At 43.3% G+C, this 25097-nt stretch overlaps 1 long non-coding RNA gene across 1 annotated transcript; it reads left to right on the forward strand.

Annotated features, from left to right (window-relative positions):
• LOC123725519 (uncharacterized) lies at positions 1-22887 on the forward strand. Its single transcript, XR_006758020.1, has 3 exons — positions 1-150; positions 18541-18737; positions 21991-22887. It is a non-coding gene; the product is annotated as an uncharacterized lncRNA (long non-coding RNA).
• The last annotated feature ends 2210 nt before the right edge of the window (positions 22888-25097 follow it).

The following is a 25097-nucleotide window of genomic DNA, read 5'->3' on the forward strand; positions in this document are numbered from 1 at the left end:
TGACATGTTGTCCATCCAATCATAGGATTAGGATCATGCTAACAATGTAGTTGATTTTTTTGTTGAAGAACCCCTTTATTGCCGCATCGATCATGTAATGGATGAATGAATGAACGTCTGTGTATTCGAACTGCGCAACTTAACGAGAAGGTAAGAAGAAAGTGTCACAAGCAGCTTATTGGCAAGAGTTGGCTTTTACTTAGGGCACGACGAGAGGGAAAGTTCAGCTAACAGGGGCAGCTACAAGGAGCTTACAGAGGTATTTGCACATTACGATGCTTTACTTGCTGAGCATATGGAAGTTTGTACTGTCTTCTCTGGGATGTCGAAATCAATTCATCGCATCATCCATTAAAATGGAGATTAAAAAGAGAGGAGTGACGCAGCGCATCTTTTCACGCTTGCTCAAGTAGGCTTTCCACTTTCTTCCGGGTTTTATTTAGCAAAGGTAATAACAGATCATCACACCCGACAGACACAAGCAAAAAGTCTTTACATAAATGTTGCAGAAGCCTAGGCACACCAAAACATTAGAGATCTGACACGCTGTATGGGATGAAAACGAGATGATTTTTCAGTCTGATCAACTGTAGGCTACTAATAATAGAGCCCAACAGTGGAGGTGTCATAATACCCATAAAACCTAGCGATCAAACAGGGAAATGGTTTGTGGCGTGACGTTGTGATAACCATGTAAATCTCTCGGACAAGGTGATTTATCAATGTATTCGGCTATATTTACTCTCAGATTAGAAAATCCTAATTGGCATCAAAGTAGACATCATACAAGACTACAAATCCCTGCAAGCTCCTACACGTCATCTCTAGCTGACACCTTTGCTAACAGGTATTGTGTCAATTTAAAACTTGCACAAGACAGTTCAAAGAATAGTACATTTAAAGAAATGTAGCCAATGTATACATTACAAAATGTAGATAACATTAGATAGTTAGTCCAGAGATTATTACCTTTGCCTCAATTTGGCAGTTTCGTCCAGATCATCATGTCATTTGTAGTTCTTTATGATAGCTAAATTAGCAGCTAATTAGCATTTTGTTTAGGGGGGGGGTAAATACAGGCAAATATATTGATAGAAGTCACCTTGTCCTGGAGAAATTTACACGGTTATCAAAACGTCATGACAGGGTAAGCCTACACGAAACACAAAAATGTGGAACCATTTCCTTGTTTGACTGCTAGGTTTTATGTGTATTATGTCATACTGTAGTATTCTATAGCAGCTGCATACAGCCTATGTGCTCTGTCCATCGACAGCTCCAACAGCTGAGCCTCTTCATTGCTTGGCAACGTGACGCTTCCCATCTCCACTTGAAAGGGGTCCAGTATCCAGTCATCTTGTCTCCTGTTTTCCTCCAGGAAGTAGTTGCAAAACTTTCCCTGCAACTTGACAAGATGCTGTTTAACAGGTTTCAGGGTTTCGCTGTGCACTTTGTTGATCAGATTCGGAATCTCAAAATCAGCATTGAGAAACATGTCAATCCTCCCGTTAGAAACATGATTTGCCCAAACGGTAAGCTTCATCTTGAAGGCATCCACTTTGTCCCTCTGTTCAAATCGATTGTGCCACCTCCCTTGCATTGACACATTGAGAGAATTCAGAAGATCAAAAATATCCGCCAGGTAGGCAACTTGCCTACCACAGCAATCTCTGCTCGAAGCTCAGTCAGGGTGAACACATTATTAACATTATGCATTTAAAGTCCATTTGTTTGTCAGGAGAAAATGTGAATGTGATCAAATTTGGTTTATATGCAAACTTGTTCTGGCTAGACCTTTTCGATCCAAAATTATTCACTTGAATTAATAAATCATCATAATAGTGATGACATAGATACATTTTTAATTAGGCCTGCAGTTGCATAGGCCTGTGCTATGCAAACATGCATAAAGGAAGCTCAGCCCTGTGAGTTCTATTGTCCATCTGTTGTTGCCTCTGTGTCTGGGTAGAGGAAACCCCCCTGTTAGTCTAGTCTAAATATAATTCATATGAACAAGTATAAGGTTGTTGTAGTTTGACAGGGTTTTCATCCTCCCCAGGGCTTGTTGACCAAACCTTGTTTACCAAACCTATGGTGGTGCTGCTGTAATGGAATGTACAGTGCATTCGGAAAGTATTCTCACCCCTTGACTTTTCCCACATTTTGTTACATTACAGCCTTATTACATTTTTTTACATTTTTTATTTATTTTTAGTCATTTTAGCAGACGCTCTTATCCAGAGCGACTTACAGTAGTGAATGCATACATTTCATACATTTGTTTTTCTTTTTTTCCCCCCCATACTTATTCTAAAATGGATTAAATAAAAAATAGTCCTCATCAATCAACACACAATACACCATAATGATGAAGCGAAAATAGGTTTTTAGACATTTCTGCAAATGTATATACAGTATCTCACAAAAGTGAGTACACCCCTCACATTTTGTAAATATTTGAGTATATCTTTTCATGTGACAACACTGAAGAAATGACACTTTGCTACAATGTAAAGTAGTGAGTGTACAGCTTGTATAACAGTGTAAATTTGCTGTCCCCTCAAAATAACTCAACACACTGCCATTAATGTCTAAACCGCTGGCAACAAAAGTGTATACACCCCTAAGTGAAAATGTCAAAATTGGGCCCAATTAGCCATTTTCCCTCCCCGGTGTCATGTGACTCATTAGTGTTACAAGGTCTCAGGTGTGAATGGGGAGCAGGTGTGTTAAATTTGGTGTCATCGCTCTCACACTCCCTCATACTGACTGGTCACTGGAAGTTCAACATGGCACCTCTTGGCAAAGAACTCTCTGAGGATCTGAAAAAAAGAATTGTTGCTCTACATAAAGATGGCCTGGGCTATAAGAAGATTGCCAAGACCCTGAAACTGAGCTGCAGCACGGTGGCCAAGACCATACAGCGGTTTAACAGGACAGGTTCCACTCAGAACAGGCCTCGCCATGGTCGACCAAAGAAGTTGAGTGCACGTGCTCAGCGTCATATCCAGAGGTTGTCTTTGGGAAATAGACGTATGAGTGCTGCCAGCATTGCTGCAGAGGTTGAAGGGGTGGGGGGTCAGCCTGTCAGTGCTCAGACCATACACCGCACACTGCATCAAATTGGTCTGCATGGCTGTTGTCCCAGAAGGAAGCCTCTTTTAAAGATGATGCACAAGAAAGCCCGCAAACAGTTTGCTGAAGACAAGCAGACTAAGGACATGGATTACTGGAACCATGTCCTGTGGTCTGATGAGACCAAGATAAACTTATATGGTTCAGATGGTGTCAAGCGTGTGTGGAGGCAACCAGGTGAGGAGTACAAAGACAAGTGTGTCTTGCCTACAGTCAAGCATGGTGGTGGGAGTGTCATGGTCTGGGGCTGCATGAGTGCTGCCGGCACTGGGGAGCTACAGTTCATTGAGGGAACCATGAATGCCAACATGTACTGTGACATACTGAAGCAGAGCATGATCCCCTCCCTTCGGAGACTGGGCCGCAGGGCAGTAATCCAACACGATAACGACCCCAAACACACCAAGACGACCACTGCCTTGCTAAAGAAGCTGAGGGTAAAGGTCATGGACTGGCCAAGCATGTCTCCAGACCTAAACCCTATTGAGCATCTGTGGGGCATCCTCAAACGGAAGGTGGAGGAGTGCAAGGTCTCTAACATCCACCAACTCCGTGATGTCGTCATGGAGGAGTGGAAGAGGACTCCAGTGGCAACCTGTGAAGCTCTGGTGAACTCCATGCCCAAGTGGGTTAAGGCAGTGCTGGAAAATGGTGGTGGCCACAGAAAATATTGACACTTTGGGCCCAATTTGGATATTTTCACTTAGAGGTGTACTCACTTTTGTTGCCAGCGGTTTAGACATTAATGGCTGTGTGTTGTGTTATTTTGAGGGGACAGCAAATTTACACTGTTATACAAGCTGTACACTCAGTACTTTACATTGTAGCAAAGTGTCATTTCTTCAGTATTGTCACATGAAACGATATACTCAAATATTTACAAAATGTGAGGGGTGTACTCACTTTTGTGAGATACTGTATATATTTAAAAAAATACTTTACATAAGAATTCAGACCTTTTGCTATGAGACTCGAAATTGAGCTCAGGTGCATCCTGTTTCCATTGATCATCCTTGAGATATTTCTACAACTTCATTGGATTCCACCTGTGGCAAATTTTAGAAATGCACACACCTGTCTACATAAGGTCCCACACATAAGGTCCCACAAAAACCCAAGCCATGAGGTCGAACCAATTGTTTCGTAGAGCTCTGAGACAGGGATGTGACGTGGCACAGATCTTGGGAAGGGTACCAAAACATTTCTGCAGCATTGAAGGTCTCCAAGAACACAGTGGCCTCCATCATTCTTAACCTGTCTGGGCTAGGGGGCAGTATTTTCTCAGCCGGATGAAAAACGTACCCAATTTAAACAGGTTACTACTCTGGCCCAGAAACTAGAATATGCATAGTGTTAGTAGATTTGGATAGAAAACACTCTGAAGTTTCTAAAACTGTTTGAATGGTGTCTGTGAGTATAACAGAACTCACATGGCAGGCAAAAACCTGAGAAAAATCCAAGCAGGAAGTGAAAAGTCTGAGAATTGTAGTTCTTCTTTTGATTCTCTATCGAAGCTCCAGTGTCTGTGGGGTGACGTTGCACTTCCTAAGGCTTCCATTGGCTGTCTAAAGCCTTCAGAAAGTGGTTTGAGCATTTTCCTGTCACTGGGCAGATAATAGGAGCTCAGTTACTGAGTGGTCTGCCTGGCAACAAAGGGGTTGGATATGCTCGGTCCCGCGAGCGCGCCCCTCCTTCTTTTTCTTCTTGAATGAATATGCTATTGTCCGGTTGGAATATTATCGCAATTCTACGTTAAAAATACCATAAAGATTGATTTTAAACAGCGTTTGACATGCTTCTAAGTATGGTAATGGAACATTTTGACTTTTCGTCTCTCGTTCTGCGCTCGCGCGTTACCCTTTGGATAGTGCTCTGAACGCACGAACAAAACGGAGGTATTTGGACATAAATATGGATTATTTGGAACAAAAACAACATTTATTGTGGAAGTAGCAGTCCTGGGAGTGCATTCTGACGAAGATCAGCAAAGGTAATACAATATTTCTAATACTAATTCTGAGTTTAGGTTGCCCCGAATTTGGCGGGTGTCTGAATAGCTCGCCGTGATGGCTGAGCTATGTACTCAGAATATTGAAAAATGTGCTTTCTCCGTAAAGCTATTTTAAAATCTGACACAGAGGTTGCATAAAGGAGTAGTCTATCTATCATTCTTAAAATAATTGTTATGTATTTTGTCAACGTTTATGATGAGTATTTTTGTAAATTGATGTGCACATTCACCGGTGGTTTGGTGGGAATACATTTTCTGAATATCACGCGCCAATGTAAAATGCTGTTTTTGGATATAAATATGAACTTTATCAAACAAAACATACATGTATTGTGTAACATAATGTCCTAGGAGTGTCATCTGATGAAGATCGTCAAAGGTTAGTGCTTCATTTCGCTGTGTTTTGGGTTTTATTGACACATGTCCTTGCTTGGAAAATGGCTGTGTGATTATTTTTGTCTATGTACTCTCCTAACATAATCTAATGTTTTGCTTTCGCTGTAAAGCCTTTTTGAAATCGGAGAATGTGGTTAGATTAACGAGATGTGTATCTTTAAAATGGTGTAAAATAGTTGTATGTTTGAGAAAGTTGAATTATGACATTTTGTTGTTTTTGAATTTTCTGCCCTGATATTTCACTGGCTGTGTCCCGCAGGTGGGACGCTACCGTCCCACCTAGCCCATTTAAATGGAATAAGTTTGGAACCACCAAGACTCTTCCTAGAGCTGGTTGCCTGGCCAAACTGAGCAATCGGGGGAGGGCCTTGGTCAGGTGACCAAGAATCCGATGGTCACTCTGACAGAGCTCCAGAGTTCCTCTGTGGAGAAGGGAGAACCTTCCAGAAGGACAACCATATGTGCAGCACTCCACCAATCAGGCCTTTATGGTAGAATGGCCAGACGGAAGCCACTCCTCAGTAAAAGGCACATGACAGCCCGCTTGGAGTTTGCCAAAAGGCACCTAAAGAACTCTCAGATCATGAGAAACAAGATTCTCTGGTCTGATGAAACCAAGATGGAACTCTTTGGCCTGACTGCCAAGTGTCATGTCTGGAGGAAACCTGGCACCATCCCTAAGGTGAAGCATGGTGGTGGCAGCATCATGCTGTGAGGTTGTTTTTCAGCGGCAGGGACTGGGAGGCTAGTCGGGATCGAGGGAAAGATGAACAGAGCAAAGTACAGAGAGATCCGTGATGAAAACCAGCTCCAGAGCACACAGGACCTCAGACTGGGGTGAAGGTTCACCTTCCAACAGGACAACAACCCTAAAGACACAACCAAGAGAATGCCGGGGTGGCTTCGGGACAAGTCTCTGAATGTTCTTGAGTGGCCTAGCCAGAGCCCGGACTTGACCCCAATCAAACATCTTTGGAGAGACCTGAAAATAGCTGTGCAGCAGCGCTCCCCATCCAACCTGACAGAGCTTGAGAAGATCTGCTGAGAAGAACGGGAGAAACTCCCCAAATACAGGTGTGCCAAGTTTGTAGCAGCATACCCATGAAGACTTGAGGCTGTAATCACTGCCAGAGGTGCTTTAACAATGTACTGAGTAAATGGTGTGAATACTTATGCAAATGTGATATTTCATTTTTTGTATTTTTTTAAATAAATTAGCTAAAATATCTAACACCTGTTTTTGCTTTGTCATTATGGGGTAATGTGTGTAGATTGACGAGGGGAAAAAACAATTTAATCAATTTTAGAATAAGGCTGTGGAAAAAGTCCAGGGGTCTGAATACTTTCCGAATGCACTGTATATGCTATTTGTATTTACAGTGTGTGTTGTGTTATTGTTTTTTTTGTGTTCCTAAATGCTTTAGGTTAAAATAATTTCTTTGACAATTTTTGTTACACTTTTTGTCGTCTCCATGCAGTCTGAGCCCATCCTTCTCAATTTTTCAAGTCACTACCCTCCACTGGTGCATGTGTTTGTGTTAGAAAATCACAAACCGCAGAGGAGAATGCCACCAGTCTGCCTTTCCATTGTCTCGAATGCCTTTGTCCAACTCTCCTTTCAACATCACCTTGGTTTCTCACATTGATTATCTTTCACTTCACCAAAGCTGACAGAACTAGATTCTCTGGTTCTTGCTAATCCCTTATATAACAACTGTTCTGTTTAAGGAATGCACACATCTCTCTGTCCCATGATGCAGAAAACCACATCATGGTGTTTTGATCACCTCAGTGGGAACTACCTGAGGGACTGACGTAAATACCTTACATCACTGTCTAGCCTTGCTACAGAGGACAGAGGCACTTTGTAACCATAAATATGTTTTTATCACTTTACCTGAACATAAACCTCTTACCTTATCCTTAGCCATAAATCAGTTGTAGAGAGATACAGTAGTGCAAGTGAGGGGCTTGTAGATAAAGCAATCGATGGTAGACTAATTCATATAAAAACAAAGCCTTTTTCATGAGAACCTTGTCCGTCTAATCATCTGATCAGCAGCAGCAATAAGATGTTGCCTGAATGGTAAACAAACCTTCACCAAACTCCTTCATTGGGTTTAACTACTTTAATGCCTTTCACAGTCTGGTAAAGCAGCACTCAGATCCCACATAGAAGTCTCTCTTCCAGATACAGTTTGTTGAAAGGTCTGTAAAACTTTCAAAGACGTTGCTCCTAAGGTACATTATATTAAGAACAGTTGCTGAAGACTTGGCTTTGGTAGGAGGCAGAGCGAATTAGATGAAAGAATGGTTAGCTAATCATTGATATGTTGTTTTTAATTTATAATATCAGTCAATCATTTGTAAATGGTCATTTAGGAACTTAAACTTATCAGCACTCTCTAGATGCACTGCAAACCAAAATCAATTTTCCCAAGGTGAGGCTTGAGTGCCATATAAAACTAATATTACCCTGGCTGCACCAGATCTACTAAGTCCAGTTGGTTTAGGTGTCTTTACTTCATGGGGGTCTATGGAGACCCATATGCCCCAGGCCAGTGAGTGGGCACACTGTTCTACAAAGGGTGTCGGTCTTTGGACATAAGATGGTGAACGAGATCCTGATTCTCTGCCAATCCATCATGGAAATGACCTGAGCTGACCTGATATGTCTAGAAGCTGATTGGCTCTCTGCTTCTTGAGATAATCGGATCTCGGAAGACTGGAAACAGGTCCGTGTTAACTGTAAATGAGCACCCGTCTCTCGCCAAACCAGTCTTTACCTCAAAGAATGAACAACCCAAATCCATTCCTGACATACAGTATTTCTCACCCTTTGCCTTGGTAGGAGGGCTGGAAAGATGATTGCTCTACATGATTGCTGTTATGGTGTGCGTGTGTGTGTGTGTGTGGTCCTAAAACTTCCTTCTCTCATTCTTATGGGTGAATACCTGGGCATATTTTCCCACTATGTCTTGGCAGTGGCCCAGAAAAAGTATCAGACAATTTGTGTGACACAAAGATACAGAGACAGTTGAGGTCACCTTTAACATTCTGCTGAGTAATGGTGGTGGTTACGATGATGTAATGCGTTGAAAACAGCATTACATTATAATATATATTTTTTTAAACTAATTTGTTTATATATTTGTCTTAATTATTCGAAATGGTGTATTCTACATGCTTTAGCGTTAGTAGTCCATCAGGCCAATAGATGGTGGTGTAGCACTGTGGTAGTAGGAGAAACAGCAAGTTCTGGCCAAGCGCACGCACCATTCTTCCGAATAAAGAAAGAAGCAGAATTTTGCAGACGTTAACTTGTGTCCGTTCTTTTTACTATTATAGGCCACCTCAGCTACAGACTCAGGCCGGTACCAATGACATCAGTTTTAGTGACTTTGATAATGTCTTATAATAACGAGTTATTTCTAGATGCAGCTTAAAAATAATCACAGAAGAAACATAACATTTCAAATGAAACCAAGTGTCTTCTGGAAAGCTTTTGGACATTGACACGACTTTGTAAACTATCTATTGATGGCTTATGTGAATTTTAGGTTAACGATATTGATGGCTTATGTGAATTTTAGGTTAACGATGATGTCATAGGTCAAGGGGTCAGGTTTTTCTCCTGGCCATGTAGGCTACCAGTACCATGCCTTAAATGCACCTTAATAACTTGATAACATTTTGTATATCTCATACTGCTTGTCAAAAAATAAGATGTATTTGCTATCCAAATACTGGCTGAAAAACAGCTGTGGTTTAGAGAGGACACAAGAAGATGTTGTCTGAACCATTTGAATACAGAAAAAGCAACCCAAATCCAAGGTCTGACCTCAAAAAAAATGTTTGTTGAAAAAATATACAAAATATAAAAATGTATATTTTGTACACAATGAAGAAAATAAATTAGGAGTCAACATCTAAATATTGCTCCAAACGTTGATCAAAGTTCAGCTTATATTCTTGTTCTGCCTCCCTCTTTGCTGCCTCTTTGTGCCTGCCTCTCTATCCTCTTGATTCCTGCATACAGGCAAAAACTCAAACAGAAAGTGCCAGTGACGAACTGGTTCAATTATGCTGATGCTAAGCTACAGGACTGTTTCACTAGAATATGGAAAATGTTCCAGCATTCATCCGACAACATTGAGGTGTTTACCTCATCAATCACCGACTTCACTATTAAGTCCATCAACGACGTCATTCCCACAGTGACCTTACATACATATCCCAACCAGAAACAATGGATTACAGGCAACATCCGCCCTGAATTTAAGGCTAGAGCTGCCGCTTTCAAGGAGTGGAACACTAATCCGGACGCTTATAAGAAATTCCGCTATGACCTCCAATGAGCCATCAAACAGTCAAAACATCAATACAGGACTAAGATCGATTACAAAGGGAAACCCAGCCGCAAGCTGACCAGTAACGCAAGCCTAACAAATTAGCTAAATTCCTTCTATGCTTGCTTTGAGGCAAGCAATACTAAACCATGCATGAGAGCAGCAGCTGTTCCAGAAGACTGTGATCACGCTCTCTCCATAGCCGATAGTGCTGAGCGATTAGTGCTTTTTGAGGTTGGTTCAGTTTCGGTTCAGTTGTTAAAAAATAATCAAGGGTTTTGATTTCGGTTTCAATAATTTTTTTTAAACATGAAATGCATTATGAAGTAATGTCATTACAATGATTTTAGAGCTTTTTAATGTAAATTCTGAAACAATTGCCAAAATATTGAAAATATTCCATTGTCTTTGTCAGGTCGACAATAGAAAGATAGGAAATTACTGTGAAATAATACAATATTTCAGTGTATATTACTCAGTTTTTATTTGATTACTTTATTCTTTTTTATTCCTTAAAAGTAATCATCTCATCTCTACTCAGGCACTATCTATGTGCTCCCCATACTGTACTGTCTTTCAACATCTTATATCGCTAGCCTGCCTAAGAATGCTGCAGAGCTGTCTGACAAAATCATTTGACTAGTTATTCAAAGTAGATAAGGCATACTTTCGTGAACTGACTCTGTCCCTCATTGTTGTGGTGTGTGTGGTCTGTGTGTATCTAACCTAACGTAGCAAACATAAAAGTGTACCTGTCCAGAGATCTGTATATAAGGAAGAGATGCTCATGTCTACGCCCTAACAATTGGAGTTGTTGGCCCAAAGGCAGGAAGGCAGGCAATAAACTTAGGTCCAAAATAAGCCAATAGAAACACATTGGGATTATTTTGTCAAGAATGAAACCTCTCGCTTCGCCTCTTCCTCTCTGAACAGTGTCTGAACCAGAAAAAACTGTTGCAATGGATTATGGTCGTTGTCGTTAATTACCACGTTTCAGCACCGAACTAGGTTGAATATTTGTTTAATGAAAACAACAACTCCGTTCAGCCCAGCGTTCCACATAGTTCTAGAGTTGATTTCTCTTGTTTATGATTCGATTTCTCTTTAGAGATATGGCGTGTTGGGCTCACAAAACAATTAACTATACTGAACAAAAATATAAACGCAACATGCAACATTCGAAGTTACAGTTCATAAAAGGAAATCACTCAATTGAAATGAATTCATTCGGCACTAATCTATTGATTTCACATGACTGGTAATACAGATATGCATCTGTTGGTCACAGATACCTTAAAAACCAGACAGTATCTGGTGTGACCACCATTTTCTTTATGCAGCGTGACACATCTCCTTCGCATAGAGTTGATCAGGCTGTTGATTGTGACCTGTGAAATGTTGTCTCACTCCTCTTCAATGGCTCTCCAAAGTTTCTGGATATTGGCGGGAACTGGAATGCGCTGTCGGACACGTCGATCCAGAGCATCCCAAACATGCTCAGTGGGTAACATGTTTGGTGAGTATGCAGGTGTAACGGCTGTCAAATGGAGTAGACCAAGGTGCAGCGTGGTTAGTGTTCATCATTCATTTATTTGATCTGAACACTGAAACAAAGAAACAGAAACCGACAGTCAAACAGTTCTGTCAGGTAAGAATTACTAAACAGAAATAAACCACCCACAAAACCCAAAGGAAAACAGGCTACCTAAGTATGGCTCCCAATCAGCGACAACGATGTACAGCTGTCCCTGATTGAGAGCCATACCAGGCCAAAACAAAGAAATACAAAACATAGAAAAAAGGACATAGAACGCCCACCCTAGTCACACCCTGGCCTAACCAAAATAGAGAATAAAACCCTCTCTATGGCCAGGGCGTGACAGTACCCCCCCCAAAGGTGCGGACTTCGGCCGCAAAACCTAAACCTCTAGGGAAGGGTCCGGGTGGGCATCTATCCGAGGTGGCGGCTCAGGGGCGGGACGCAGACCCCGCTCCACCGCTGGCTCACCCCACTTTGGTGGCACCTCTAGAGCGGGGTCCCTCGCCGACCCCCGGACTGGAGGGTGACTCTGGCGGCGCCGGACTGGCGGGCGACTCTGGCGGCGCCGGACTGGCGGGCGACTCTGGCGGCGCCGGACTGGCGGGCGACTCTGGCGGCGCCGGACTGGAGGGCGACTCTGGTTGCGCCGGACTGGCGGGCGGCTCCGGACAGGCGGGCGGCTCTGGCGGCTCCGAACAGGCGGGCGGCTCTGGACTGGTGGGCAGCTCTGGCGGCTCCGGACTGGCGGGACTTTCAGTAGGCCTGGCTCTGGGCGCAGGCACAGGACTCACCAGGCTGGGGAGACATGCAGGAGGCCTGGCTCTGGGAGCAGGCACAGGACTCACCAGGCTGGGGAGACTTGCAGGAGGCCTGGCTCTGGGTGCAGGCACAGTCACAGGACTCACCAGGCTGGGGAGACATGCAGGAGGCCTGGCTCTGGGAGCAGGCACAGGATAGACCGGGTCTTGAAGACACACTGGAGGTCTGGAGCGCACGGCCTGCACAATCCGTCCTGGCTGAGTTGTTACTGTAGCCCGGCACAGGTGGAGTGCTGGCACAGGGCGAACTGGGCTTTGCTGAGGACTGATGGCTGCCGTGCGTAGAGCAGGTGCAGGGTAGCCTGGGCCTAGGAGACGCACTGGTGGCCAGATGTGCTGAGCAGGCATGCTCCTTCCTGGCTGGATGCCCACTCTAGCATGGCACTTGCGGGGGGCTGGTATCGACCGCACCAGACTGTGCGTGCGGATGGGCGAGACCGTGCGCACTTCCACATAGCACGGTGCTCTCCACGCCAAACGCTCCCCATAATAAGCACGAGGAGTTGGCTCAGGTCTATTGCCTGACTTACCCCAACTCCCCGTGTGCCCCCCCCCAAAAACAATTCTGGGGCTGCCTCTCAGGTTCCCGTAGCTCCCTTAACTTGTCCTCCCAGAATCTACGTTCCGACTCCCATGTCCATCCTTCTCCCCGATGCTCCAATCCACGCTGCTTGGTTCGTTTGTGGTGGGTAGTTCTGTAATGGCTGTCAAATGGAGTAGACCAAGGCGCAGCGTGGTTAGTGCTCATCATGAATTTATTTGATCAGAACACTGAAACAAAGAAACAGAAACCGACAGCCAAACAGTTCTGTCAGATAAGAATTACGAAACAGAAATAAACCACCCACAAAACCCAAAGGAAAACAGGCTAGCTAAGTATGGCTCCCAATCAACGACAACGGTGTCCCTGATTGAGAGCCATACCAGGCCAAAACAAAGAAATACAAAACATAGAAAAAAGGACATAGAATGCCCACCCTAGTCACACCCTGGCCTAACCAAAATAGAGAATAAAACCCTCTCTATGGCCAGGGCGTGACAGCAGGCCATGGAAGAACTTTAGAATTTTCAGCCTCCAGGAATTCTGTAGAGATCCTTGCGACATGGGGCTGTGCATTATCATGTTGCAAAATTAGGTGATGGTGTTGGATGAATGGCACGACAATGGGCCTCAGGATCTCATAACGGTATCTGTGCATTCAAATTGCCATCAATAAAATGCAATTGTGTTCGTTGTCCGTAGCATATGCCTGCCCATTCCATAACTCCACCGCCACCATGGGACACTCTGTTCACAACGTTGACATCAGCAAACCACTCGCCCACATGACGCCATACACGTGGTCTGCGGTTGTGAGGCCGGTTGGACATACTGCCAAATTCTCTAAAACGAAGCTGGAGGCGGCTTATTGTAGAGAAATTAACATTACATCTGGTGGACATTCCTGCAGTCAGCATGCCAATTGCACGCTCCCTCAACTTGAGACATCTGTGGCATTGTTTTGTGTGACAAAACTGCACATTTTAGAGTGGGCTTTTATTGTCCCCTTCACAAGGTCACCTGTGTAATGATCATGCTGTTTATCAGCTTCTTGATATGCCACCCCTGTCAAGTGTATTATCATGGCATATGAGAAATGCTCACATGGATGTAAACAAATACGTGCATAATATGTGAGTGAATAATTTTTTGTGCGTATGAAACATTTCTATGATATTTTATTTCAGCTCATGAACCATGGGACCAACACTTTACATGTTCAAATCAAATCAAACTTTATTTGTCACATGCTGTCAAAGATCCCTCTGGAACTTTCATTGCGCACACCTGGCCCCTATTACCACTGATTGTATTTGTATATACAGTTGAAGTCGGAAGTTTACATACACCTTAGCCAAATACATTTAAACTCAGTCTTTCACAATTCCTGACATTTAATCCTAGTAAAAAGTCCCTGTCTTAGGTCAGTTAGGATCACCACTTTATTTTAAAAATGTGAAATGTCAGAATAATATTAGAGAATGATTTATTTCAGCTTTTATTTCTTTCATCACATTCCCAGTGGGTCAGAAGTTTACATAAACTCAATTCGTATTTAGTAGCCTTGCCTGTAAATTGTTTAACTTGGGCCAAACGTTTCGGGTAGCCTTCCACAAGCTTCCCACAATAAGTTGGGTGAATTTTGGCCCATTCCTCCTGACAGAGCTGGTGTAACTGAGTCAGGTTTGTAGGCCTCCTTGCTCGCACACGCTTTTTCAGTTCTGTCCACATATTTTCTATAGGACAGAGGTCAGAGCTTTGTGATGGCCACTCCAATACCTTGACTTTGTTGTCCTTAAGCCATTTTGCCACAACGTTGGAAGTATGCTTGGGGTCATTGTCCATTTGGAAGACCCATTTGCGACCAAGCTTTCACTTCCTGACTGGTGTCTTGAGATGTTGCTTCAATATATCCACATAATTTTCCTGCTTCATGATGCCAACTACTTTGTGAAGTGCACCAGTCCCTCTTGCAGCAAAGCACCCCCACAACATGATGCTGCCACCCCCGTGCTTCACGGTTGAGATGGTGTTCTTCGGCTTGCAAGCCTCCCCCTTTTTCCTTCAAACATAACAATGGTCATTATGGCCAAACAGTGCCATTTTGTTTCATCAGACCAGAGGACATTTCTACAAAAAGTACGATCTTTGTCCCCATGTGCAGTTGCAAACCGTAGTCTGGCTTTTTTATGGCGGTTTTGGAGCAGTGGCTTCTTCCTTGCTGAGCGGCCTTTCAGGTTTTGTCGAGATAGGACTAGCTTTTGTACCTGTTTCCTCCAGCATCTTCACAAGGTCCTTTGCTGTTGTTCTGTGATTAATTTGCTCTTTTCGCACCAAAGTACGTTCATCTCTAGGAGACGGAACTCGTCTCCTTCCTGAGCGGTATGACGGCTGCATTGTCCCATGTTGTTTATTCTTGCGTACTATTGTTTGTACAGATGAGCATGGTACATTCAGGCATTTGGAAATTGCTCCCAAGGATCAACCAGACTTGTGGAGGTCTACAATTATTTTTCTGAGGTCTTGGCTGATTTCTTTTTATTTTCCCATGATGTCAAGCAAAGAGGCACTGAGTTTGAAGGTAGACCTTGAAATACATCCACAGGTACACCTCCAATTGACTAAAATTATGTCAATTAGCCTATCAGAAGCTTCAAAAGCCATGACCTAATTTTCTGAAATTTTCCAAGCTGTTTGAAGGCACAGTCAACTTAGTGTATGTAAACTTCTGACCCAATGGAATTGTGATACAGTGAATTATAAGTGAAGTAATCTGTCTGTAAACAATTGTTGGAAAGCTTACTTGTGTCATGCACAAAGTAGGTGTCCTAACCGACTTGCCAAAACTATAGTTTGTTAACAATCCATTTGTGGAGTGGTTTAAAAACGAGTTTTAATGACTCCAATCTAAGTGTATGTAAACTTCCGACTTCCAACTGTATGTGCCATTTGTTCACCATGGTGGGGTCGATTATTGTTACAATGTCCGTTGGTGCGTGTGAGTACCTCTGCTGTGCGTTTTGGCTTTTGTGCCAATGTGGATTGCACAGATGATTACGGGTCTCGTCCCGTGTGTTAATCATCGCGCGCTTGTTATTTTTTTCGAGATACTCCTCGCTCTTTTGTTTGGGTTACCAACCTGTGTTTTGTTAAGTGTTTGTTTGGTCTTCGTCCCGTGCCTTTACACGGCACACTGTATTTTGGGTACAATAAAAAACCCTATTAGGCATTCCTGCGTCTGTCTCCCGAATCATTCATACCAACGTGACACATGCGCCGAATACAACAAGTGTAGACTTCACCGTGAAATGCTTACTTACAAGCCCTTAACCAACAGTGCTGTTTAAGAAGAGTTGAGAAAATATTTACCAAGTAGACTAAAATAAAATTTACAATAAAAAGTAACACAATAACAATAACGAGGCTATATACAGGGGGCACCTTTACCGAGCCAGTGTGCGGGGGTACAGGCTAGTTGAGGTAATCTGTATATGTAGGTGGGGGGCGAAGTGACTATGCATAGATAACAAACAAACGGCGAGTAGCAGCACTGTACAAAAGGTGTAAAAAGTAAATTGTCCGGTGGCGATTTTATTAATTGTTCAGCAGTCTTATGGCTTGGGGGTAGAAGCTGTTGAGGAGCCTTTTGATCCTAGACTTGGCGCTCCGGTACCACTTGCCGTGCGGTAGCAGAAAATACAGTCTATAACTTGGGTGACTGGAGTCTCTGATAATTTTATGGGCTTTCCTCTGACACCGGCTATTATATAGGACCTGGATGGCAAGAAGCTTGGCCCCAGTGATGTACTGGGCTGTTCGCACTACCCTCTGTAGCGCCTTATGGTCAGATGCCGAGCAGTTGCCATACCAAGCGGTGATGCCACCGGTCAGGATGCTCTCGATGGTGTAGCTGTAGAACCTTTTGAGGATCTGGGGACCCATGCCAAATCTTTTCAGTCTCCTGTGGGGGAAAAGGTTTTGTCGTGCCCTCTTCATGACTGTCTTGGTATGTTTAGACCATGATAGTTCATTGTTGATGTGGACACCAAGGAACTTGAAACTCTCGACCAGCTCCACTACAGCCCCGTCGATGTTAATGGGGGCCTGTTCGGCCCGCCTTTTCCTGTTGTCCACAATCAGCTCCTTTATCTTGCTCACATTGAGGGAGAGGTTGTTGTCCTGGCACCACACTGCCAGTTCTCTGACCTCCTCCCTATAGGCCGTCTCATTGTTGTTGGTGATCAGGCCTACCACTGTTGTGTCATCAGCAAAGTTAATGACGGTGTTAGAGTCGGGTTTGGCCACACAGCCGTGGGTAAACAGGGAATACAGGAGGGGATTAAGTACACACTCCTGAGGGGCCCTGTGTTGCGTTTATATTTTTATCGGTGTAAATGTAATTCAGGTAATTGAACCTACGTTGGTCAATTACTTGTTTATTAACCAAAATCACCAGAAATGTTGGTTAATCCCTCACCACCAGTAGCCGATGTAAGTAAGACCTTTAAACAAGTTTACATTGACAACGCAGTGGGGCCATAAGGATTACCAGTACACGTACTCACGTTAACTAGTTAACTGTCTGCATTGACCCTCTTTTGACTCATCACTTACGCTGCTGCTACTGTTTATTACCGATCCTGTTGCCTAGTCACTTTATCCCTTTATGCTTAACAAATCACATAGTGAGTTGCATGGACTCACTTTGTTCAATAATAGTGGTTTAACATGCTTTTTGAATGGCTACCCCATCTCTGTACCCCACACATACAATTATCTGTAAGGTCCCTCAATCGAGTAGTGAATTTGTAGTGAAAAGAAAATATTTGATCATATTACTCCAGTGCTAGCCTCTCTACACTGGCTTCCTGTTAAGGCAAGGGCTGATTTCAAGGTTTTACTGCTAACCTACAAAGCATTACATGGGCTTGCTCCTAACTATCTTTCCGATTTGGTCATGCCGTACATACTTACATGTACGCTACGGTCACAAGACGCAGGCTTCCTTACTGTCCCTAGAATTTCTAAACAAACAGCTGGAGGCAGGGCTTTCTCCTATAGAGCTCCATTTTTATGGAATGGTCTGCCTACCCATGTGAGAGACGCAGATTCGGTCTCAACCTTTAAGTCTTTATTGAAGACTCATCTCTTCAGTAGGTCCTATGATTGAGTGTAGTGTGGCCCAGGAGTGTGAAGGTGAACGGAAAGGCACTGGAGCAACGAACTGCCCTTGATGTCTCTGCCTGGCCGGTTCCCCTCTCTCCACTGGGATTCTCTGCCTCTAACTCTGTTACAGGGGCTGAGTCACTGGCTTACTGGTGCTCTTCCATGCCGTCCCTGGGAGGGGTGCGTCACTTGAGTGGATTGAGTCATTGACGTGATCTTCCTGTCTGGGTTGTGCCGTAGCAGAGATCTTTGTGGGCTATACTCGGCCTTGTCTCAGGATGGTAAGTTGGTGGTTGAAGATATTCCTCTAGTGATGTGGGGGCTGTGCTTTGGCAAAGTGGGTGGTGTTATATCCTACCTGTTTGGCCCTGTCCGTGGGTATCATCGGATGGGGCCACAGTGTCTCCCGACCACTCCTGTCTCAGCCTCCAGTATTTATGCTGCAGTAGTTTGTGTCGGGGGGCTAGGGCCAGTCTGTTATATCTGGAGTATTTCTCCTGTCTTATCTGGTGTCCTGTGTGAATTTAAGTATGCTCTCTCTAACTCTCTCTCTTTCTCTCTTTCTCTCTTTCTCTCTCTCGGAGGACCTGAGCCCTAGGACCATGCCTCAGGACTATCTGGTTTGATAACTCCTTGCTGCCCCCAGTCCACCTGGCAGTGCTGCTGCTCCAGTTTCAACTGTTCTGCCTGCGGCTATGGAATCCTGATCTGTTCACCGGACGTGCTACCTGTCCCAGACCTGCTGGGACAGGTAGAGGTAGAGATAGAGACAGCAGGAGAGGTAGAGTTACTCTGAATGATCGGCTATGAAAAGCCAACTGACATTTACTCCTGAGGTGCTGACCTGTTGCACCCTCGACATCCACTGTGATTATTATTATTTGACCCTGCTGGTCGCCTATGAACATTTGAACATCTTGGCCTTGTTCTGTTATAATCTCCACCCGGCACAGCCAGAAGAGGACTGGCCACTCCTCATAGCCTGATTCCTCTCTAGGTTTCTTCTTAGGTTCTGGCCTTTCTAGGGAGTTTTTCCTAACCACCGTGCTTCTACACCTGCATTGCTTGCTGTTTGGGGTTTTGTGGCTGGGTTTCTGTACAGCACTTTGAGATATCAGCTGATGTAAGAAGGGCTTTATAAATACATTTGATTTGAAATTTGATTTGAATTTCAAGCACAGATTTAACTACAAAGACCCGGGAGGTTTTTCAATGCCTCGCAAAGAAGGGCACCGATTGGTAGATGTGTAAATAGAATACAAAAAACAGACGCTGAATATCCCTTTTAGCATGGTGAATTTATTAATTACACTTTGGATGGCATATCAATACACCCAGTCACTGCAAAGATAGAGGCATCCTTCCTAACTCAGTTTCCGGAGAGGAAGAAAACTACTCAGAGATTTCACCATGAGGCCAATGGTGATTTTTAAACAGTTACAGTTAATGGTTGTGATATGAGAAAACAGAGGATGGATCAACATCATTGCAGTTACTCCACAATACTAACCTAAATGACAGAGTGAAAACAAGGAAGCCTGTACAGAAGAAGAATATTCCAAAACATGCATCCTGTTTGCAACAAGGCGCTTAAGTAATACTGCAAAGAATGTGACAAAGTTATGACATTTTTGTCCTGAATACAAAGTGTTATGTTTGGGGCAAATCCAACACAACACATCACTACCACTCTTCATATTTTCAAGCATGGTGGTGGCTGCATCATGTTATGGCTGTACTTGTCATCGGCAAGGACTAGGGAGTTTTTTGGGGATAAAAAGAAACAGAATACAACTAAGCATAGGCAAAATCTTAGAGGAAAACCTGGTTCAGTCTGCTTTCCAACAGACATTGGGAGACAAATTCACCTTTCAGCAGGACAATAACCTAAAACACAAGGCAAAATGTACACTGGAGTTGCTTACCAAGACAACATTGAATGTTCCCGAGTGGCCTAGTTACAGTTGTTCTAGCAATGATCAACAACCAACTTGACAGAGCTTGAAGAGACTTACCCAAAAAGACTCACCGCTGTAATCGCTGCCAAAAGTGATTCTAACATGTATTGACTCAGGGGCTTGAATACTTATCTAATCAATATACTTTTGTATATATAGTGTATGTGGACACCCCTCCAAATTAGTGGATTCGGCTATTTCAGCCAAACCCATTGCTGACAGGTGTATAAAATTGAGCACACAGCCATGCAATCTCCATAGACAAACATTGGCAGTAGAATGGCCTTACTGAAGAGCTCAGTGACTTTCAACATGGCACCACCATAGGATGCCACCTTTCCAACAAGTCAGTTCGTCAAATTTCTGCCCTGCTAGAGCTGCCCCGGTCAATTGTAAGTGCTGTTATTGTGAAGTGGAAACGTCTAGGAGCATTAACAGCTCAGCCGCGAAGTGGTAGGCCACACAAGCTCACAGAATGGGACTGCTGAGTGCTGATGCGCGTAAAAAGTGTCTGACCTCGGTTGCAACACTCACTACCAAGTTCCAAACTACCTCAGGAATCAACTTCAGCACAATAACTGTTCGTCGGGAGCTTCATGACATGGGTTTCCATGGCCGAGCAGCCACACAGAAGCCTAAGATCACAATGTGCAATGCCAAGCATCAGCTGCAGTGGTGTAAAGTTTGCCGCCATTGGACTCTGGAGCAGTGGAGTGATGAATCACGCTTCACCATCTGGTAGTCCGTTGGACGAATCTGGGTTTGGCGGATGCCAGGAGAACACTACCTGCCCCAATGCATAGTGCCAACTATAAAGTTTGGTGGAGGAGGAATAATGGTCTGGGGCTGTTTTTCAAAGTTCCGGCTAAGCCCCTTAGTTCCAGTGAAGGGAAATCTTAACATTTGAAACAATTCTGTGCTTTCAACTTTGTTTGGGGAAGGCCCTTTCCTATTTCAGTATTACAATGCCCCCATGCACAAAGTGAGGTCCGTACAAAAATGGTTTGTTGATTGGTGTGGAAGAGCTTGACTGGCCTGCAAAGAGCCCTCACATCAACCCCATCGAACACCTTTGGGATGAATGCCGACTGCGAGCCAGGCCTAATTGCCCAAAATCAGTGCCCGACCTCACTAATTCTCGTGGCTGAATGTAAGCAAATCTCTGCAGTAATATTCCAACATCTAGCGGAAAGCCTACCCAGAAGAGTAGAGGCTGTTATAGCAGCAAAGGGGGGACCAACTCCATGATTTTGGAATGAGATGTTTGACGAGCAGGTCTCCACATATATTAGATTATAGTTTTTTATTTATTTTTACAAATTGTAGAATATTTTCTTCCACTTTGATATTACAGAGTACTTTGTGTAGAAAAAATGACAACGAAATCTTCAAATAGCATTTTGATGTTGTTTTTTTTAAAATTGTAAAGCAGTAAATTAACTTCAACTTTCAATTTCTTTCCTGTGGACCTCACTAAAACTCAAACCCTGGTTAGGGCCCTGTTCCTGACATATTGCTTACCCTTTGACTGGGCATGTAGGAGGATACGTACTTGAAAGATCTTCAATATGATTGGTCTTATGGTAAAATTGTGTGTGTGACTTCTGGTAAAGGAGGTCCTATCAGGCGATTATCTACACACCATAAAAATACCTTCTGAGATATTGCTTTCATTCCTATGGCTGAATAATTAGGCCTATCTTCCCGCCATGCCTTGGCCCCGAAAAAGCATCACATGCAGAACTACTTTTTACAAAATGTTCCTGTTAAAATAGAAAATGTATTTGCTATCCAAATACTCACAGAAAAATGGCTGTTCTTTAGAGGACACAAGCAGATGCTGTCTGAATTATTTGAATGTTAATGCAAATAGGAGGTTATTGAAAAACAAACACACACACACACACACACACTCACTCTCTGTAAATGAATAATGACAGACACATAAAAATGGTGCTGTCATGTCACTCAGAGTGAAATGTGTGTGTGCTTGTGTGCACGTACGTGTGTGTATGTGTGTGTGAGCCAGTAAACTGCGGAGGGCATGGGCTTTATTTCACGTTTGGTTTATTACAGCGATGGTGTCAGTGCTAGTTGCTCTCTACAGAGATGAAGTAAAAGAAGCCACACCTCTGGAACCTTAATGTTCCATTTGGAGAAACCATCCAGGTCAACTACTCTGTGTGAGCTACCGACAGGTTGTGTTGTAGAACCAGGTGAGAAATGAGCCCTGGCAGAATGTACATAGGATTTGGGGACAAACATTGTCTAAAGGTTTTCGAAACCATTCAGCATGCCAATGTCAATCACTGTGTAAATGTTGAGGAAATAGCTTTGCGACAGGTATAGATCGAATGTCAGCCAAGGACTCTACTTCAATTTTAGAATCACCTTTTTGATGTATTGCCTATAAATCATTCAAAATAAAAAAGACAAAGACCAAAAGAGGATGTTATGAGTCATATGATAAACCTAAAATATTTTGTAGACTTTTATCACAGGAATAAGTTGATTAACTTGCTTATTTGACATCTGAACAAAATCTACTTTGTCAGTGAAAGGCAAATCATAATGGCCAACTCAGGCCTTTTTATTGGCCATCCACTTCCACAATATTGCCATCATCAGGCCTTTTTATTGGCCATCCACTTCCACAATATTGCCATCATCAGGCCTTTTTATTGGCCATCCACTTCCACAATACTGCCATCATCAGGCCTTTTTATTGGCCATCCACTTCCACAATACTGCCACAATCAGGCCTTTTTATTGGCCATCCACTTCCACAATATTGCCATCATCAGGCCTTTTTATTGGCCATCCACTTCCACAATGCTGCCATAATCAGGCCTTTTTATTGGCCATCCACTTCAACAGTACTGCCATTATACAGTGATCTTAGTTCAAAGGGAGATTATTAACATCATAATGTGCTCCTCTGTGTCTCTGCATCATAAAATAATCATATTTACAGTCCTAGTATTTTCTTAAATCACCAGAAATGGGCTTCTTGACAGGGCTTTATTTAATCAAACCAGAAATGTGGTGAAATGGCACTGCAGAAAATGTCCATCAAACATGTGCCCTGAAAATGCATGTTTTTCCAATGTATTTAATCATTGAATGTTTACTAGTTTACCCACAGACCTTTAGGAGTGCCTGTGACGGGTGGCACTAGTGGTACAAAATCTGTTTTGTGTGTGTTTGTGACCTACTACCCCTTCTCTTTCCTATGTACTTCTCTAGAAAATAGAGACAGATATTTGTTAAGCTAAACCTTGCCTGAAGCCTGAAAAAGTCAGGCTCAACCGCAGCAAGGTATAATCACATTGGGGAAAATACCAACCATCTAATCACTGGTCTTTCAGATGGGCTCTTATTGTTTTCACACTAACTCCCTTTCAGACAATTTTTGTGAACTCAGTGCGGTTCGCTTAATTTTTTTGTGCAGTGTGAACTCTCCAAAGGCGTCAGACCCCTGAAAACAGTCCCCGAAACGTACCGAACGTACAACATCTTCAGAGGTTGCTTGAGTTCCGTTCACTTGAATTACGCGATCCGGTTCTATTTTTTAGGGAAATGTGAACACAAAGCTCCCCAGGTTCGCTTGTCATCATTTTTTGTATAGGCCTATTGATTAGCGATTGTCAAGGATGCACCGAAATTCCAAAATATGTGTGAAGTTCTTAGTTCAGATTATTTGTTTGCAGTAACTGGCACCGAAGAACATGGCTGACATTTTACATTCTCCCTAACAATTGTGATATTTTGTTCGTTTTTTTTTCTCGTTTTGTGTAACTTATTTTTTAAGTTATTGTGTACATAATGTTGCTGCTACCATCTCTGAAAATAACTTCTTGACAACAGAACAGCGATTACTCACCGCGGACTGGAAGAAACTTTTTCCTTTAACGAGTCCGACGAGAAGGATATCCTGCTTTCACTGGAACAGGCCCAGATCCCCACCTTTTGCGTGAAGAAAAGACGTAGGTGTCACGGGTGTGCGTACTGGTAGCGAAGTCAGGTGCAGGAGAGCAGAGAGTTGTGAACAGGCACACTCTTTATTTGGGCAGAAGCACAACAAACGGACGCAACAGCGTCAAACCTCCAGCTAAAATGCAAAAAAGAGAAATGCGCAAAATACAGTCACAAAAACGAACGTAATAATCCAACCTCCTATGGGTTGACAAGAATACCCACGGGGGAAATAACCAGCTTGGCACGTCACACTGAACATGTAACAAAACAATTCCACACAAGGACATGGGGGGGAACAGAGGAATATATATATATATACAATGTGATTAGGGAATGTAAACAAATGTAAACAAAGACAAAACAAATGGAACAATGAAAAATGGAGCGGCGATGGCTAGAAGGCCGGTGATGTCGACCGCCGAACGCCGCCCGAACGAGGAGAGGAGCCGACTTCGGTGGAAGTCGTGACAGCAGGAAAAGGGGCCGCAGATTGGGCAGTCTTTTGAAAATCTGTAGGCAAGCGAGTACACTCCCACTGCCATCTGTTCTTCTTGCTAACGTGCAATCATTGGAAAATAAAATTGATGACCTATGATTAAGATTATCCTACCAACGGGACATTAAAAACTGTACATCTTATGTTTCACCGAGACGTGGCTGAACGACGAGACGGACAATATAGAGCTAGCGGGATTTTCCATGCACCGGCAGAACAGAGACGCTACCTCTGGTAAGACGAGGGGTGGGGATGTGTGTCTATTTGTCAATAACAGCTGGTGTGCGATATCTAATATTAAAGAAGTCTCAAGGTATTTCTCGCCTGAGGTAGAGTACCTTAGGATAAGCTGTAGACCACACTATCTACCAATATAGTTCTCATCTATATTATTCGCAGCCATCTATTTACCACCACAGAATGAAGCTGGCACTAAGACTGCTCTCAACCAACTCTATAAGATCATAAGCAAAGAAGAAAATGCTCACCCAGAAGCGGCGCTCCTAGTGGCCGGGGACTTTAATGCAGGCAAACTTAAATCAGTTTTAACAAATTTTTACCAGCATGTGCAACCAGAGAAAAAAAAATCCTAGACCACCGTTACTCCACACACAGAGATGCATACAAAGCTCTCCCCCGCCCTCCATTTGGCAAATGTGACCATAATTCTATCCTCCTGATTCCTGCTTACAAGGAAAAACTAAAGCAG

The sequence above is a fragment of the Salmo salar genome, chromosome ssa12 (genome assembly GCF_905237065.1).
Source record: "Salmo salar chromosome ssa12, Ssal_v3.1, whole genome shotgun sequence".
Classification (NCBI taxonomy): domain Eukaryota; kingdom Metazoa; phylum Chordata; class Actinopteri; order Salmoniformes; family Salmonidae; genus Salmo; species Salmo salar.